Source organism: Lichenostomus cassidix, chromosome 2 (assembly GCF_008360975.1).
Source record: "Lichenostomus cassidix isolate B80296 chromosome 2, HeHo_3.0, whole genome shotgun sequence".
Taxonomy (NCBI): Eukaryota; Metazoa; Chordata; class Aves; order Passeriformes; family Meliphagidae; genus Lichenostomus; species Lichenostomus cassidix.
The window spans coordinates 109,368,947-109,387,637 of NC_139482.1; the positions used below are offsets into that span (position 1 = coordinate 109,368,947).

General features: G+C 44.5%; 1 protein-coding gene across 2 annotated transcripts in view; it reads left to right on the forward strand.

The window, feature by feature from the left end:
- Positions 1-1,902: 1,902 nt before the first annotated feature.
- DTNA (dystrobrevin alpha) overlaps positions 1,903-18,691 on the forward strand; it is a 220,283-nt gene continuing 203,494 nt past the window's right edge. Inside the window, exon 1 of one of the 2 annotated variants that reach the window (XM_085052775.1) lies at positions 1,903-2,099. The gene's annotated coding sequence lies outside the window, so the exon portion shown is untranslated. Of the gene's footprint in view, positions 2,100-2,158; positions 2,178-18,691 lie in introns of those variants that run through there. The other variant, XM_085052776.1, reaches the window with a different exon arrangement.

Here is an 18,691-nt window from a genome sequence, read left to right on the forward strand (position 1 = left end):
TACTTCACCTGTTGTGTCACCTCTCATGCACTCCATCCCTCCCACGTTCCTAGTGCATCTCACCAAGCCAGAGGATACCAGCAGACCACTCTCTGTGGTATCAACTATGCCTGAATAGCATTTTCATCCTTTTCTCACCTCTCCTTCCCACTGCTTCAGCAGTGTGAGGAGGCCAGTACCTGCAAAGTGGTATCAGAGTGAGAATCCAGCACTGCACGTGCCTTTCTCTTAAGACTTTCAAAATGAGAATTACTATGCTTAATATTTGCATGAAGGAGGGTAGTGTAATGCCCTAGCTATCTCACCAGGCACACTTGAGCCTGCAGCATGATCAAACCTTTCCCTTTTCATTCTCTTGCTTCTTTTTCTTCCAGTCAGAGATGCGGTCTCTTCATGTTGCTTTCAGAGTAGACAGCATCAGTCCCAATACAGGACTGATGTAGAAGCATCCCAAAAGCCTTCAGCCTTCCTGGCACCATGTGATTAGGAGCATTTAGACCCTAAAGTGTTATCCAAGCTCAAGTTTTTAAGCATGTAGCTAAAGAGTTAAACATATTGTTAATTGTTTTTGTAAGTGGATGGGAAAATCTGAGAAAACTGAAGGTGAAAAAACCCCACCCAACTTCCAAATCTTGTTGTTTTAAAGACTGTGTGTTGTATTTCTAATGCAGATAGCATTAGAATACCTTATTTCAAGATAAATATTTCAGATACCTTATTTCAAGGTAATACACGATGGTTGAGGATGAAAGGAAACATGAGGCTGCTACTCTGAAAGGTGCTGAATTCTCTTCTCAGGTACCTCTGTGTTAAGCCTACACAGTTAATCCCTATGGCTTATCTGACCAGTTAGGAAAAAATAAGTGGGTCACAGAAACTGAGCACCGGAGACCATGAGGCTCCTCCAGCAAACCTAAACGTGCACATTTTGGGAACCGCAGGATGATGATAAGCTTTTGTCGTTCGTCGCTCCCCACAGCCGGGCTACCCGATGCGCTCGGAAGGCTCCCGCACAGCCAGCCACGCACCCGCTGCGAGCAGAGCCGCGCTGGAGCCCAGCGTGTCACCCAGCCGCACCTGCAGGACCCGCTCGGGAAGGGCTGCAGCTCCAGTGCTTCTCCCCATACGTCACTGCGCTGCCTGGGGCCGTGCTGTGCCAAAGTTGCGCTCCGCTCTGCGCCCTGCAGCGGGAGCGCCGGCCGGGCTGGCGGGGGGCTGCGGGGGACCCCCGCCCGGGGATGGGACCCACGCCGGGGACTCCCGCCCGGAGTTGGGATGCTTTCCCCCGGTGCTTGCCCCACGAGCCGCTGCTGCGGCACGGAGCGATCGCCCCCCGCCGCGGGCACGGTGCCCACCCCGCCCGGCCCGGGGCAGCGCTGCTTCAGACGCGCGGGCTCGGCGCCGTGAGAGGCTGGCACCGTGCGCAGCCCCCTCCTCGCCCCGCTCCTGGGGCAGCCGCGGCGTCGCGCCCACCTCCTCCCGAGGACAGCCCCGCCCTCCCCGGGAAAAGGGGATGACATCATCCCTCTCCACCCGCTCGCCCCGCCGCTCCCCCGGCCCGCCCGCCGCTCCGCCGGGGATGGGGGGGTCCCGCCCGCACCCCCCTGGCGGAGCCGCGCCCTCGGGGGGCTCGCAGGGGGCTCCCGGCCCCGCCGCCCGGCCTCGCCCCTGCCCCACGCCCCACTACGTCATCCCTCCCACCGCCCCCTCTCCGCCGGTGCTGGCGGGGGAGCGTCCCTCGAGGGGAGCGCCGGGGCCGGGCAGCGGCTTCGCGGCGGCTTCAGCCCGCGAAGGGCGCCGGCGCACCATCTCGGCGCCGGCGCGGTGCGGCGGGCGCGGCTGCGCATCGCGGCGGGGCGGGCGCGGCGGGCGGGCGGCGGGGCAGCTCCTGCGCTGACACCTGCAGCATGTGCCAGGAGCTGCAGCGGCAGCGGCCGCCTCTGCCTCTGCGCGGCGCGGCCGCCCCGCTCCGGCGCCGTGCGCGGCGGCGGCGGAGCAGGAGCAACTCCCGCTCCTCCCGGCGCGTCCCTCCTCCTGCCTGGCGCCGTGTGCCGGCGGCGGGTGCACGGTGACCTTACGGAGCGTGCATTACCTCACAGGTAAATATCAGCTGATCCGCCCCGGCGGCGGCGGCGGCGGGAGCAGGCGGCGGCGGGAGCGCACGGAGCCTTGCCGAGGTAGCGATCCCGGCCGGGGCAGCGGGTGCGAGGTGCCGGGCGGGGGGCGCAGCCGCCTGTTGCCGTGTGCCCCTGCGGGGCGGGGGGCGCCGGGGGTCCCCCGTCTGTCCGGGAGTGGGGGGCGGCCTCGGGGGGGTGGGCGAGGCGGGGGGCAGCCCCCCCCCCTTTTCCGCCGCCCTCCCCAGGCCGCCCCCGGTGGGGTCGCACGGCGCTCCCGCCTTGTCCCCGGGCGCCGCTGGGGCGCTCCCGGCGTGCGAGTGTGCACGGGCATGCGGCACGGCACGGCACGGCTCGCTCCCGGTCACCCACCTAGCCCTCCGTGCAGCAGGTCCCGGGGGCCCCGAGACCACCTGGGGACCCGGTGGGTTGGCCCTGCTCGCCTGCTGTCGCCTCTTGCAGCCGGCTGAGGTAAAAGTGACGAAAGGACGGCGCCCCGCAACGCAGCAGCGACTGCCTTTACCTGTGCGTTCCCCGGCTCGTTGGCAAACTTTGGTGTTGGGCGGTGAAAATCTCGGTCATTGCAGCCAAACTGGCTTGTTTTACACTCCCAGGCTAGAGATCAGCTACCACCCAAAGTGAAATACTGCTGGCGACCGCTGAGTCGGGTACTTACTCACTGGATCCACTTCCCAGCATGAGTGATGTTTTAGGTAGTACTTTAGTAGTACTTCAGACATGGGTGGGAAGCAGCGTTGTCTGGTAATCCTTGATAGGTACTGGTGACCCAGATGTTAAAAGGAGAGCTTCACCAAGTAGTAAGTGGCATCACAAATTTGGTGCTCGTAGGCTTTCAATATATTATGCTGTGTTTGAAGTTTTGTAACTTGATGTTCAGTTCTGAACGCTGTACCTCTGCTTCTCCCCTTGTTTTTGGGATGTAGAAGTATTTTAATAGTGGGGGGTAAAGTCATGCATTCTGTGGTTTAACACTCTCATTAGCTGTGGAGCTGTTTTCATAACTTCTACCTGTATACCAGGTTTTGTCTCATACCTGTGAGTGCCACACGACCAGGCTAATAAAATTATGGCAACTAAAGAGTAGCAAGTGCTAGATTTTTAAGTCACCCTGGTTTCTGGTTGTCAAAGGGTAAGTGAGCATGAGATAAGAGCCAAGGCTATGTCTATTTTAAGTTCATATCTTTATATTGCTCCTCAAAAGAGAATGATCCTACTGACACATTTTTGAGTTTCGCCCTCCTGTTGCAGTCAAGGTTCTGTATTTATTCAATGTCTGTATTCTTTACAGTGAATGGTTTTATGGTTTTATGTGGATTTTACTTTTTTTTTTTCCACAAGACAGAGTTAAAACCCAAAGAACGGAATGCCTAAGAATAAATCTTGCCTTCCTGTAGAAAGTAACACATATAATACCGTCTCCTGGCTTGACCTCCCAGTGGGATATAAGTGTAGTCAGAATGAGATGATACCATCTTGCAGTGGTGGTAGTAAATACAAAATTACATACATGTGCGCTCTGTGATCACAAGCAAGTGGATGGTTCATGCATGTAATGCTCAGTATATGTGGCTCCCCAATGGTGTGTAATCATTTCCATGAGCAGTTTTTGGTGTGTTACTGGCTGTGTGCACCAGTGTCCAGGATTGTTGAACTGGGCAGAATCAACCGTCATTGATTCAACTCTCCCTGCTAAGTATCTCAGGACCCAATCCTGAAAACAAACACAGAGATCTCTGCATCCTAGAGTAACCCACCAATCCTGTGACTAAAAAACAGGAAAAAAAGCACATGGTACATTATGGTAAGCTGCTGGATACCAATCCCTTAACGTTTAGAGCAAGGTGAAGGATAAATTGATTTGTTTGGCTTTTGAAGGTTTAGTCTTTTATTAATTGTTTCCTTAATTTCTACAGTTGTATGCTGTCAGACTGTAGAATAGATTGTGTCCTCTTACACATTTTGCCCAGTTTAAATCCATTCAGAATTGCCTTTAAGGGTCAGCACTGATCTAACTTCCATTCCAGGCAAATAATCAGATATAATTGCAGTGAAATCAATGAATATATACAGATATGAAGCTGTGAGGAGAAAATGGGCCTCATGGTGTTTTATATTTGTATAGCTAAAGCCAAAAATAGCTGTTGTAAACACAGCATGTCCTTTTGGAAGAAACAGTCAATGCCTACCTTAGAGATGTCCAAAAAGTTTCTTGTGTTTCAGCAGCCTTGGAATGAGAACTGTTCCAGAGAAACTTTTTGTTCCTGTGACTAATCTCCTTCTCCTTAATTCCGTGCTGTTAATCTTAGCGTGCACATATCGACACCATTAACATTTGGCAAGGACTGCTTTCTCAAACAGGGTTCCTTGAGTGTGTTGCCAGCTGTAATAGGGTTAATTCCAATGACTGTATTTTAAACTGCTGCTCTTTAATTATATAGATATTCCTATCTCTAGGCTTAACAGCAAAATGTAAGTGGTATGGAATGTTACATTCCAATTAGTTTTGCAGTGCAAATGGGGATTATACTTGATGGGTAAGTCTGACATGTACTGCATGACTTGTCATGTTTTTCCTGGAGAGAGGGGAGTCTTGGGTCTGAGTCACCATGGAAGAACATGGAGCCCTGTAGGCATAAAACTGGTGCAGTGGAGTGATGAGTCAGATCTCTTATCTTTAAATTTGGTATTATGTGGTATTCATGCATGGGGTGCATTGCATTCATTGTGCACCTAGGCAAGTAACTAACAGGCAGAAAACTCAATCAGACCTCTGACTCGCCTTTTCTTTATGGAGTTGGTCCTGCTTCTATGGAAATGAAAGGCTGCTGGTTAGGATCATGTAGGAAATCATGGTGTATTAACCTGTGGAACACATCAGCTCTGCCAGGATATACCCATTCATTTCTTACATTGTTTCAAGTCCATTCGTAATATGACCTAATATATGAATTTTCACTTTTTGTGTTTTAGATTTGAACCAGCCTTTTCGAACTTCTGAAACTGGATAAAGAATAGAGTAGTAAGAGCAGTGTTGCATCTTCACAGACCTCAGTATTTGTTTAAGCTAAATGACTTCTTATGAATATTGCTGTGCAATGACAGTATTGTTTCTGTTTCCAGAGGAAACTGATGTTACTGTTAAGCTGACAAAAATAATTGAAATTTCTTAGAAGTGGTAGCCTCAGAAATATGTTAAACAGCGAGAGTGAAGACTTGCCCACGCAGCTGTTTTCAGAAACAAAACAAAGCCTTACATCAGAGGTGTCTTCACTTAGACACTTACTGTGAACTTCCTCGAATAGCAGTCATTAATAACGCCATCTTCTCAAGCTAATGGAGCATGAAGGTTCTTTGATTTATAATCATTTAGGAGCAGATGCTTGAAATTCTGTCCACTTACACAAACAGCACAAGAATCACGCTTTTGCCAAAAATCGGGGGGGAGGCAGGGGGGAAATTATGTGTGGGACTATCAGAATGGCCTGGAAGAGTGTAATGCAATGTCTCACTCTCCAGTGTCATTACAAAAGCTACTGGAGTGACTGTGTTTGGAAAAAATTACATGAGGTTTCTATTTGAAAATCATAGCAGAACATTATTGATCTGTGTATTTTTAATCTCCTGTATGTAGCCAGTCACCATTTCATGATCGCCACAGATGTTAGCACTGGTTTTGGGGGAGGGGGTGTTCATGTTCACGGTCTTGCAAAAAAAGCTTCTGTCTTCTCACATTGCCTTAAATTTCAAAACTGTTACAATGAAGACGTATTGAAAACTATGCAGTAAAGATGTGCCAGTTTAGCTCTAAATCTTACATATTCCAATTAAAGTGTAAATGCTTCATTTTTTTAAGTTAGGTGCACCTGTTGTATTCTCTAGATGTACAGATATCAAAAGTATCTCTTGTAGAGAAATCAGATGGTTTAGCAGTCTCAGCAACTGAGATAAAATACCAAGCCACTTGTAAGAATTTGGAAATTTCACTGGTCTTTTTGTGCTGGTGAGGGGATCATGGAATCTGAGACTAATGGCTGTGATGCAGTTCACTTCAGTAGAGCCAGGTTTTTGGCCTGCTGCTTAAGACAGACAGGAATGAAATGTATGGGGCAAAATCCTTCCCTCAATTATGATGGCATAAATCCAGTCTTTATGTATTTTCCTCATCCCCACTGAAGAAAGGAGATTACCACTGCTCTCCTTACCTGTGGCATATCCTCAACTGCTGCTAGGGAATAGAATTGTTTCATGCAGTTCCTTTACTATAAAATGTGTGATGTCATCTCCTCTTGGAACCGCTGTGTTTATACTGATGGTGTGAGAAGTACCACTGACAGTTCACATGGCTGTGCATATGCCACAAGGACTCAGAGGGAAATCCTGAGCCGTACCTTTTATTGTACAGAGGCTGCATTTTTATAGGGATGCTCCCTCTGTATAGGCAGAACAGCCTGTAAAGGGAAATACAGCGATTTCTATAATTGTTCAAAAGAGATTACAACTTAACAGAATTCCATCCTATAACGTACAAAGTACAAAAATAAAGGCTCTTTTCAGTTAAATCTTTCACCAGATTGATGTCAAGAAGCAATGCAGTATCTCAAATGATTTGGTCTTTTTTAATCTTCTTAGCTGGAAGAGATGTCAGAAGAGCCATTCAAAATTGAAGTAGAAGATACATGTGGAATTTCCTCATGTAGTGGACTAGATGTCTGCTTATTTTGCTTAAGATGAAATTCAGACTTCAGAGGCACACTTGGTTTTCTTTTCTCTTGGTGCTGACAAGCTCTGCCTTGGCTTAGCTGTTTAAAGTGGTAACAGCAGTTTAACTGTCATGTGACAGTGATGTCTATAAACTGTTTTTTGATATAAGTATCATAATGTAAGATTTTCCTGACATTATTAAAATCAACAAGGGAAAGAATCTTTCAGCATTATCTCCAGCTTTTCAAAAGTTCAGCTGGGACTTCTTCCTGACCACTGAGTCCTCAGACAGAGGGTGTGAGTGGAGGCTCATTTAACTGGTGAAACTCCTCCATAGTGAAGTTTGACTATGTTGATTTAAATAAAAGCATGGTATAATTCTGTCCTTGAGCCTTCCTGAGGAGGAGAGGAGCAGCTGGCTTAGTGCCAGGATTTGGTTGTCATACATATAATGGGTGAATAGACCCATTGATCAGTGAGCTCACGTTGAACTGTTCACCTTGGCTCATGCAGGGAGGTGGAGCTGTGTTTGCATCCCACTTGACACCAGGGAGGGTGGGTGAGCTGATTCCATCGGTGAGGAAGAGAGGTTCTAAAGCAGGCTCCTAGTGGCCAAGTGCACAGGTGCCTGGAGGAGAGGAAAAGAAAAGTGGAAGATAAAGCAACATTTTCTGGCATGTAATTAGTGTCATTGAAAGCTTAAAACCCCAAAGCAAACCATGAGCAACCTCTGCCTTCACACAGTGCAAGTATAAAAGTAAAGGTCATCTTTAAACAGAAATGTGAGAGGGAGCAGAATGCACAAGATGATCTTCCTGGAAAGGTTTGGGCTGAAGATCTGATGCATGTAGTTCTGATCTTGACTCCTGGTTCCCGGGCAACTGGAGCTACTCACCAAGTCTGCACACACGTGGAAGGAGCTACCTTTTGTAGGCCATTTGTATGTGCCCTTATGCCTCCCGAATTGCCCTGCCTAGTGGCTATTTACATCTATTGAGTTGTCTCACAATTGCCCTGTTGTACTTGATTGGTGCCCAAGTCAAAGTTAAATGATGGTTGGCCTGTGCTCAGCCACAGCAGCATTGTCCACTGTAATCACCTCCACAAAGTAGGGCTGGATCACAGACTGAAGTACCAGTCAGCTCTCCTCTTTTCTTCCCTCTTTGAAATCTTCTTTGCTTTGGCGTGCGTGTCAATGGTCGTGCTCCCGTGGTGTGCCACACAAACTTGAGTGGCGCTGGGAGGCTTTCCTCCCTGGAGAAAAGAGGGCTCTTGGCTGCCCACCAAAGCCCATCACGGCTTGACAGTTCTGCTTTAGCGAAATGGACCGACCAACTTCTCGGTGGGCAGAGCGCCAGCCTGGCAGATGGGCCTGAATGTGGGCAGCCAGCAGAGCGCATACATATGTGTAGATGTAGATAATTGTATGTATGGGCATAATAAATAGGGTTCTCTGCCGTTTGAAAAAAGGTGCTGAAGCGAAAGGCTGAGTACCAAAGCAGCAAGCCTGAAGAGAGACTTCTTTTGGAGAGGGGGCATCTCAGAGCACTCAGAAGGATCTGTGCTTTCCTTGTTGCTCTCTGCTTGCAGTCCTGCAGATTATGTAATAAACAAAGGAGGCTATTTAGTCTTTTGAATCCAGGCACTCTTGTAACTACGACTGGGAATGTGGAAAATGACACTTTACTGCAGTGAATTCCCTTACAAACCACTTGGAGCTCATATTCTACCAACACAGTTACTAGTACAGCTTGAGGTCAGTGGGAATTTGTACATGCCATACTTTTTGTTTTGAGTTGCGTTTTAAAGTGTGAAATACTATAATGAGCAAGAGTTGTGTGGAAATCAGTTGTCAGTACAAAACCTACCAAACTTTCTTTGTAGGTCATAGCTTCCAAAATCTTTGTGTAGTTAGCTAGACTGCCTAGCTAAGCCCCTTCCATGCATGGCAGTCAGCTAACACATGCATGCAGGCCATATATTAATTAATAGTTAAATATATATAATTCTTTTGAAGACATTAACATTAGTTGCATCTCTGCCGAAAGGACATGGAAAAGCTAGGTGACTTGAACTTGTCTGCAGATGGATTTGGTTGCAGAAGCCCATTTCCCTTGAGCTCATTTCCCTAATTTTCTAGATCTGATGCTAGAGAATCACCTGGCCTTGCTGTCTCAGGGCACACAGGTATCTTTCTTGAAGGTCCAGCTCTCACCTAGGAGAGAGCACTTGTGGATTGCAGGATGAATTGCATCACATACCCAACTGGAAATTGGCATGGGCTTCTCTTAAAATTCTGGAAGGTCTGTGAATGCAATTTTTCTTGAGCTGGTAAGGTAAACCAAGGATTTGTGATTTTTGGCAAAATCCATAATGAGCTCTGGATACTCTCAGTATAAAAGCAGAGATTCAGCTTTATCTTTCTGGGATCCTTAAGTTAGATTAGCTGGAATTACTGGGATAAGAAAAATCTTTTCTCAAATCCTGGAAATAAATGACATTTGCCAGATCTAATGTAATCCCTTTATGCTTAACCTGAAGACGTGGCAGCTGCCTGTGTGACTCCCAAGTCAGATACTGCTGATTTCTAAGTGCACACAGTCCACAGAGGAATTTTAGAAGCCATCACATTAAATCCACCAGCAGATCTAGGAAGTATGTTTTGGCTTAAAGAGTGGGACCAGGCTTTTGTTGGGGACTGACCTACCTGGTGAGGTGTCCAAAATGAGTGTGCTGAAAGCACTGTTCTGAAGAGGGGAAATAATGAGGTAATTTCTTAGGTCATGGGTTTCAAAAAGGGATTAAAACTCCTGCAGGTTTCAGAGGCAAGTATTTGCTCCTGTCATGGAAATGAAAACACCATTCCTGGTCTGAGTATGATGTCTGATGTGTATGCACTCTTTTATTAACTTCTTACTCATTTTTTTAGTCTTCCAGACATGTTTACCATGTGACTCTGCTAATTTTTTCCCTTCTTAAATATTCACCAGAACAAGCAGTTTAATGGTGGTGCGCACTAGTTAATGGGAACTACAGAAATTTAAATCCCCTGTGTTGGAATTCTGCAAGTTTTGACTCATTTAATCCCTCTCTCCTTAGCCTACATCTACCACTTCCGTTTGTGCAGGCTAGTAGGAAAACAGCCTTTAAGTCTCAAGGGGTTTTTATCAGTTTTCTTATCACTTGCATTCAGCTGCTTCTGGTGGGACTGTTAAAAAAACACAGGTGTAGTCCTTCAAAGGATTGGGAGAGGACAAAAGGATAGAAAAACAGGATACAGGAGGAGGAGGTGGGTTGTTAAAATGGGAAAGTGGGATGGAGAAAAATAGTGTGTGAAAGGAGAGAAAAAAATGCAAAAGGGAAGGGTAGAAAAAAGCCTGAAAACAGTAAAAAGAAAAGAAGGAAGGTGAGGAAAAGAGAAAAAACCCAACCAGATGATCTGATGAGAAGGACTATACTGTGTTAGTTAAAGTTAGTACATGCTCCATCCAGGTTCCTTTTCTGTTAACATGACAGAGCACGACTCATTTTGCAAAAGCTTATTTGGGAAAGAGTCTCATTTAACCTCCCAGGACTACTTGCAGGGGGAACTCTCTCGAGCAGAACAGTGTTAGCAGGAGCAGGGTCAGTTTGCTGTGTGTCTCAAGCCCACAGACAGGACATTGGAAGCTGAACTGCATCACGCTGTGCTCTGTATAACCTTCTGCAGAGAAAGGTGATATGTGCTGTAAATACTGCACTATTAGAGGGACTACAATAGTCCTGTTTCTTTAGACAAATACAGAAGATTTTAAAGCAGTGTTTGTGAGCACTGCATTTCTTAAAAGGCCCTTTGCTAATTTTTCCTTTGTGGTCCCTGTTTATCTAGTCATACCAAGACCAAAATTTTTATGGACAATTGCATGAAACTTTTTTGCACAGAAAAGGTACACAATGGCTATTGTACAAGGTTAGTAACTTAAAATGCAGCTACTTAGTACCTTTCTCTGCACTAAGCATTAGCCAGCCATCCTCCTTAAGCAGAAGAACCTTCATGTTTTGGTGAAAGGTATATTTCATTTCTCCCATTGTAGTGCTCTTCTGCATTTCCACAGAGAATGCTACCTTTGTGATACCTTCAGAGCCCCATATTATCACTCCTATTTGCATTTACACATAAGTGTAACCTGTCTTGCTTTTAAAAACAAGCTGGCAGAAAATTATTCCTGCACAATTTGTGGCTCTTTTTTTTCTTTCAACATATGAAAGCACATAGTAGGGCTTATAAAACTCTCTTGATTTGTTGTAGGCAATCAGACTTTTGATGGTGCACTTGACTATCAGAACAAATGACTTCTTTACCATAAGCTCCATTCCAAATAATGAATGTAATGTTAGTGGGCTTAGTGAAGCAGTGGGTTATATTACAGTGACTGCAAAGCATGGAAACCTACTGTGTCTTTCTGTCATAAAAAGGCCCTGCCTGTGCTGTAGATCCTGTGAAGAATTTGTAGAGATACTTGAAAGGATAAAACACTGTATAAATTCCTAAAGTTCAAAGAGAAAATACCACTCAGGATAAAAAAAGGAGCTTAGCCCAGCAGCAGCTTAACCATATATGACAGATCTAGTGCTAAGTCCTGCGCCATCAATGCAAATGCTTCTGGAGTTCACCAAGTAGCCACATGGAAAGACTAAAAGAAAGGCTTTGAGGATGCTGACCTGGGGAGAGGGGCAGAAAGAAAAGGCACGTGCTTCCCAATAAATGACTCTTATTCGCTGGGCAGGGTATGAACAGGGAAGGTTTAAGACGTGCACAGCTAGGTTTGTGTTGCATTTGCTATGAAAATTACTTTTAAAGGCATTAATGTGTGTTAGTCTGTATTTCTGTGCAAGTGTTATACTGTAAATAAAATTGTGAACCATGGAAGTTGGGCATCCTGTTAGAATAATATGGGGGCAGGTTACATCAGGCCTGAGCAATGTTTTTGAGTGCTGACACATTAGCTATGTCCTCCTTCCATTGCCATATAATGACATTACCATTGGATCAGACCTGATCACCTTCGAGCCATGACAGTAATCAAAAATGCAGTAAAAAGGCTGTTTTAGAGGTCATACTTCTAGATACTTCTCTGACCTTCTAGTCACCTCTATACATGTCCTGGGCCCGTTTGTTTTCTTGTCTTGCCAGCTCCTCACAGAATCATCCCATAGTACAGTCGTGCCTCAAGCTGGCCTCCCTCCTTCACTCTGCAGCACAAAGCTGCCCCTGTGTGCCCTTGTCCTCTACAAACCCAAGGATCCTCTCCTGTTCTGCCAGTGGCACCTGGATATGAACTGCTCTGTCTTAACCACTGCTGCACATTGACTGTGGATGGTACATGAACATACAAATCGTCTCAGTAATCATTTGCACTGGTTGTCACATGCAATGATACAAACTCTGGTGGCTTTGGCAGGTTGCTGTTGCCATAGATATGCAGGGACAGTTTGTATGAGTGTCCGAGGAAAAGAATGGTACAACAGCATTTTAGCAGCTGTGCTGGTACCAGATGCTTTTTCAGACTTTTTACCCAGTGCTCACAGTCCTGTTTCAAGTAGTGAGAACCTTTGGAAGGTAGGAGGTGATGTGGTATCTGGAAGACCTTAATGTTAAATAGAATGAAATGGACACATAGTGCTAAGTGCAGGAAAGAAGGTGTGAGGTTGCAGTCCCTGCTGTGAGATAAGCTTGCTTGGTACAGGCCATATTGTGGCTTTCTGGCCCCTGCTGATGACCACAGGGGCAGAAATGGTTCATAGTGCTTTTGTCTATTTGTAGGAAAAGGAAGAAAGATGGAGCTGCATCTCAGTTCTGAAGCTAAAGTATAGGCTAAAGGTATTCTTTTTTTCCTGTGGATTTGGGGTTTTTTTAGGAGACTGCAGCAGCGTATTCTAAGCAGTCACAGGAGTTTTAATGACAGCTGTTTTGCTTGAAAGCCTGTATCTGTCAGTGTCTGTAACATGGTTTGATGTAATCCTTTGGATTTCCTCATGTTTAAAAAAGCTGCAGAGTCTTCTTTGCCTACCAAAACACATTTAACAGTTGAAATTTTTTAGCAGTGAATATTTCTAAAACCTGCCATTTTGCACATACTGTGTTTGATGATCCTACCATTTATGTATTTTTAATACATCTCTTACCTTAATCTGAACATCCAATTAAGGACATAGCTGAAGAAAATAGGAGAGTTTGGAAGAAAAAGAAACAGAAATAACATAATACTAGCAGAAACCTTAGTAGTTCCATGTGTCTATGCCATTTGCTGCTCAAAACCAAGGAAAAAGAGTTAAAAACAAAGTTGTCTTTCAGAGCAGACCTTACGCCTATGAGTCAATGTCATCGCACTACTCAGGTGTTGAGAAGGTTTGTCCTTGAAACCCAGATTTCCCTTACATACACTGACATGTGTTTTGCAAGACCTTGAAATTACACAGCGGAAGGAGAGCTGAAAACTGCTGCCAAACCTACAAATGTTCACATTTATCCCACACACTTTTAATTCCGTGTGCTCTGGTGCTGCAGGAGAGAACCGTGGGGCTCCAGGCAGGTAGTCAGCACTGCTCAGGTGGCTGCACCTTTGGCCAGGTGGGGAAATGCATGTGTACCACCGAGGGCAGGATGCAGATGTTATCATTCCTTTGACCTCAGCAGCTGGGCTGTCTCTTTCCTCCCATTTTTTTTTGCCCAAAATGCTGCACGTTTGCTCAAGCAGCAATACCTGAGAGGGGATGGTATCAGCTGGTGTAGTGAGTCCCGTGGGTGCCTCACTCAGAATGGAGAGGAGAGTGGGGATATAGGACCTGACTTTAGCACTCCTGAGCTGGCTATTTGGAAAACCAACCATGGCACTTGAATTAACTGCTGTTTTTTCCAGGGGACTCTCCATGCCCTCTGCTTAGCAGAGAGAAAAAGCAATGTTGTCCCATAGGTATTCCAATTTCCATCCCAATTTGTTGAAACCAGTATGCCAAGCTACAAAGAAACTTGTTTCATCAGATGCAGTTATCCAATATTATCAGCATCCAGCTGGATGACTCTCATGGGGCTTTGGGAGGATGGGGAAGAGTGTGTTTGGTTTTTCATGGCGGTTTTCTTCCTTTCCTTGCTTTTCTTTGTATCAGGTTCTTTCTGCTGAAATGACAGCAAAGCTTGCATGTTGTTATAGTTAGCTCTTCATGCATCTATTTTTCCATTTAAGGAGTGCAACATACTGGGCCAATCTACATTTTCCTAGTGGTCTTCAAACAGTAATCAAGAACAATGTGTTGCTTTGTTTGCAAAACCCCAAACCAAAAGGTTATCACTTCCTTGTCTCTGACACCCTCACAGCAGTGGAACTTCCTGGGCCTCTTGCTGTCTGCTTGGCTAAGTCCAAAGAATCCCTTGTTAACAAGGGATTAAAAATTCATTAAGAATATATTTGTTCTTTATGTTTTACCTCATATTTGTACTTGTATTTGGAAAGAGCACTTCAGCAACTGGAACATAATTTAGGAAAAGTTACTAAATGGTGTTAAAGTGGCTAAATTGAAGCTCCAGCATACAATCATACAAAGTCCTTGAATTATCAAAACATTTGTTAGTGTTTGTTATGTGAGCAGTGTGGCTGGAAGCTCAGACCTTGAAAAGGCCTTTACTGTTTTTTCCACAGCTTATTTTTCACAGTTTATTCCTTTTGTTTCCTTTTATTTTTGTTTTTAGGGAAGACAATCCTCCCGTACCTTGCAAGAGCTGAGTGTTTGACGTGACTTTGTTTTGGAAAGTGGTAACACCCACTGGCATACTATTTATGAATTGTCAATGCCATTAGATATTAAGATGTTTAGCTGGAGTTTGAAATACAAGGTTCTGCTCTGTGTTTGTGCATCTGTATTAACTGTCTTCTTAGCTGTTGTGTTTTTCTACTTGGCAAGTATTCTTAGCAGAAACTCCCACAGTAGTTCGTTCTTAAACTTCAGCATTTGTAACTGTAGTGTTACCATTGGGATTTTTAATATTCTATTTTAAAATCTCCCTTTTAAAAAGAAGATACGTTGAACAGTTATCAATAAGTGTAGCAAAAAAAACTACCCTAGCTCCTAAGCCTTTATGCAAAATACAAAGAGTACAGCTAATCTGTGCTTTCTCATACAAAAGGAGAATGCAACACACAATCTAGGCAGTAGATCCTTAGCTCTGGAATTTCATACAGCTCCAGTAAAGTCACATTTGAAGGAATCTGCTATGACTGTTCCCTGTGTGTTTCCTGTGAAGCACACAGTGCGTACTCTGGGGTAGGATCAAACTACACCTGCACCAGAGGAGGGAAATAAGTGCCTGAATACATACAAACATGCATGTCTGCAAAGGTGAGCTGACAGGATTTCTTAGCATACAGGGGAGAGTTGGGGAGGTAGCAGCCAGTGGTAATGGAAAAAAAAAAGTAAGGAACTATCAACAGGCTTTTTGGAATTATTTGTAGAGTTTATCACAAAAACACAGCAGCAAAGAGTAAGTCGAAATTCTAAGAACACAGATTGCAATGGTCAGAGTCCCTTTCAAATGGTGTGGAGTCTGTGCCTGCATTAATTCCAGAGAGACTTGTTGCAGGACATGGGGATATTTTGAACACCAAGAATTGTTCTCTTCTCAGTGACCTGGATGAGGATGAACACATTTCCCATTTGTAACTGGAGTATATTAAGTCAGCCCATAAGTCAGCCAATGTCTCGATGTGGGGCTTTAAGTTTCAAAGAGGTGGGAGTTCATCCATTGATTTATTTACCAGCCATGTAAATTTGTGTCCTTTCGTATTTAATTCTTGCATTTCCATATAACACTGGTCACTGCTAAAAGTTATTATTTGGTTTTGTCAGATTTAACTGTATTTAATAATGTTGTCAAATAACAAATGTTTCTGTTTCTGTCAGTACACCTCCTTTTTAGCTTTTACAGCACAAGAAGGAAAAAATGATACCATGAAAACTTTGGGAGCTGATATTAGAGCTGACTTTCTGTGGGAATCTGTGTACAGTTCCAGGTGGTTTAGCATGACTGAGCTGCCAAGTTAGCCCCTGGTTGCAGAGGGAAGGCTTCAAGGCCAAATGATAAGAAGTTATGTCCTTCCATGTTTCGTACAGTTATTTCTTCTTTTATTTTTCTATCTGAGCACTTCACATGATCAAAAATAACTGGCAAACATATTTTCTTGTTTGTTTTTAGGTAGTCTTGCGCTGACAAGACAAGAAATGCTTAGACCAAAGGGCAGTATTTTTTAGAAGGTTGCAAACGTCTGAAAGTAGAGACGCAGAATCTATTTACCTCAGCCATGATTTTACTGCTGTAATAAGATTTTTTTTGCTTTGCTGCATACACCAGGACTTTAAGATTATGTTAGCTTATGCTGAACTAAATCCAGATACGGGATTTGGTTGTAAAATGTACAAGGAGAGGTCTGTGTCTGCAAAAAGTCTCTACAATCCCCTTTCCATGAGAGGATATTAACGGGGCTGAAAGGAATCCATTGCACAGTGTTTCCATGCAATCCCAGCTGAATTAATTGTGACCTTGCTTTTCACACCCCCTGCAGGGCTCCTGAGGAGCCAGGGGGTAACTTCACTGGGCTTCTTCCAGATGGCAATGCTCTTTCCCTGCAGGTATTTTGGTGTTGCTGAAGCTTGTGTTGACCAGAAGTATGCGAACATGTCACTGAGTGATGCTCACCTCTGCTTTGCGCTTCTCTGCGCGATGCTCTCCATGTGCAGGAGCTGCAGGAGAGGCACCCCCTGAGCCTGGACAGCCCATACCAGAGCTCACCCACCCATGCACTGTGTGCTCCTGAGCAAAGCCTTGTGCTCCCCCTCAGTAGGAGCATCCACAATGGCTGGAGCTTAACCACTATCATTTGGTGATTCATTTGCAGTGCTTATTTTCTAAAAATTGCATAGCCTGTTCTCAAAAGCAAGGCGAAGAAAAAAGCAGCTGTTATGAAAAGAGGAAGAAAAACTCACACATACAAAACACAGAGCTTTAAAGAACCAAGCCCACATTGTTAGAGGAGGGGGAAAAACCCCCACAATTTGCCATGTCTTATCTTAGAAAAAGATCAGAAATCAATTTTTGAGGTACTATTTGTATTTTAGACAATTAACAGTAATAATGGTGAGTCTAATAACATACGGATTTAAATTCAGTTCTGACTTGCATTTCTTATTTTTGTGGGTTTTCACAGAGAATAAGCCAGGAAATTTTTCCCTCTTGTGAAGAGATGCGCTTTAATATTCACTACTAGTGAACTTTAGACATGTGATATTGATACTGAAACAAACACACCACTTTGTAAGTTTTCTAAGAAGAATCAGAACAGACCAGTCCAAATTTTACTCAGTTGTGTCACTGAATACAAAGAGAAACTTCATTGTACCTCTCTTTATTCTAGCACAGCATACGTAGAATTTGATTTAAAAAGCAGAAAATTGACATGACTGAAAAAAAGAAAGAAAAAGTTAATCTTCAGTGCAGTGGAATGTTTTGCAAAAAGCTTTTGCTTTCTGCATAAACAATTGATCAACAAAAAACTGTAGCCAAACCCAAAACTTCCCATTCAGATATTTTATAATATTTCATTTAAAAATTCATGATCAAAAGATTTTAATGTTGCCAAATTAATTGTTTTCTTTACCTCAGTCTGAATTTATTTTTTTTCCTTCCTGAGCTACTGCAGCACTTCATCCTTTCTGCCCTGTCTCCTACTGTGTCAGGTTTCCCAGCCTGAAGATACTTCTTTCTTGGCATGTCATCGCTATGCAGCTTCTTTGCCCAGTGGGGAGGTTGTGTTTTGCTGTCCAAAAGCAGCTCCATAGTCCAGTGTACAAGACACCAAAATTAGAAATCCGCTGAGATCCTCCAGCAGCCCAGAGAGACACAGCTTATCCCAAAACAAAAGCAACTCAGTCTGTTTTGAAAGTGATGCATTTTCTCTGCATGAATTAAACTTGGCTTTTAATGAAGTACTTCATTTGATTTTGCTGATGGGAGATTTCAGTTTTCAGCTCAAGTTAAAGCACTTCCATGCTAAAATTCCTGCTGTTCGGTTTTGTTCTCCTGACCAAGTCTCTTCCAAGACTTTCTTAGTCTTTGTTTGCATGGGTTGTAACTGGGAAATACCCTTGTTGTGAAGGCTTTTCTTCTTCTGAGATGCATTCCCTGTTCTCACAAGCAGGAAACTATGGAACCAGTATTCTTTCTCAGAGTGGAAGAAACATGTCAAGGTCAGATGATAAAAGTTCCTTGCAGACTAATACACAGATTTATGTTGAAGGTCCTGACCAACTTGAAGCCCAGTGAAACAAAAATTCCTGTCTGTGTGTGTATTTAAGGAATAACCCACAGATGAGTCATGAGTGCAGCATTACTAATGACCCTACCCACACCACAGCTGCTGAACCTTTCTGCAAGGCAGGATGAGCTGCAGACCTCCCCCAGATGACAGGAACACCTCATCAGTACTCTCTGGGTCTGATGGTCTCTGACAGGCTTTCAAATCTGGCCCCCACCTTCTATCTCAGGAGCCTGTGTAGAATTCCAGAAAAAAATCTGTTCCCTGCCCCATGCATGATGTGACCCACCCACATCCTCTCCTTGGCCTCACCTGGATGATGAAATCTCCCAACCCTCTAGTAATCCTTGTAGCACTGAATTTACCTTTAAGTCATGAAGCTACAGCAGAGAACTGCTAAATGAGTGAGTGAATGCATGCAAATACATGTAAACAGGAGAGAATGTGGTAATTTGTGCAATCTTAATATTCTGCCTATATGTCTATTAGCATTTTCTTTGATGGACTGGCTTT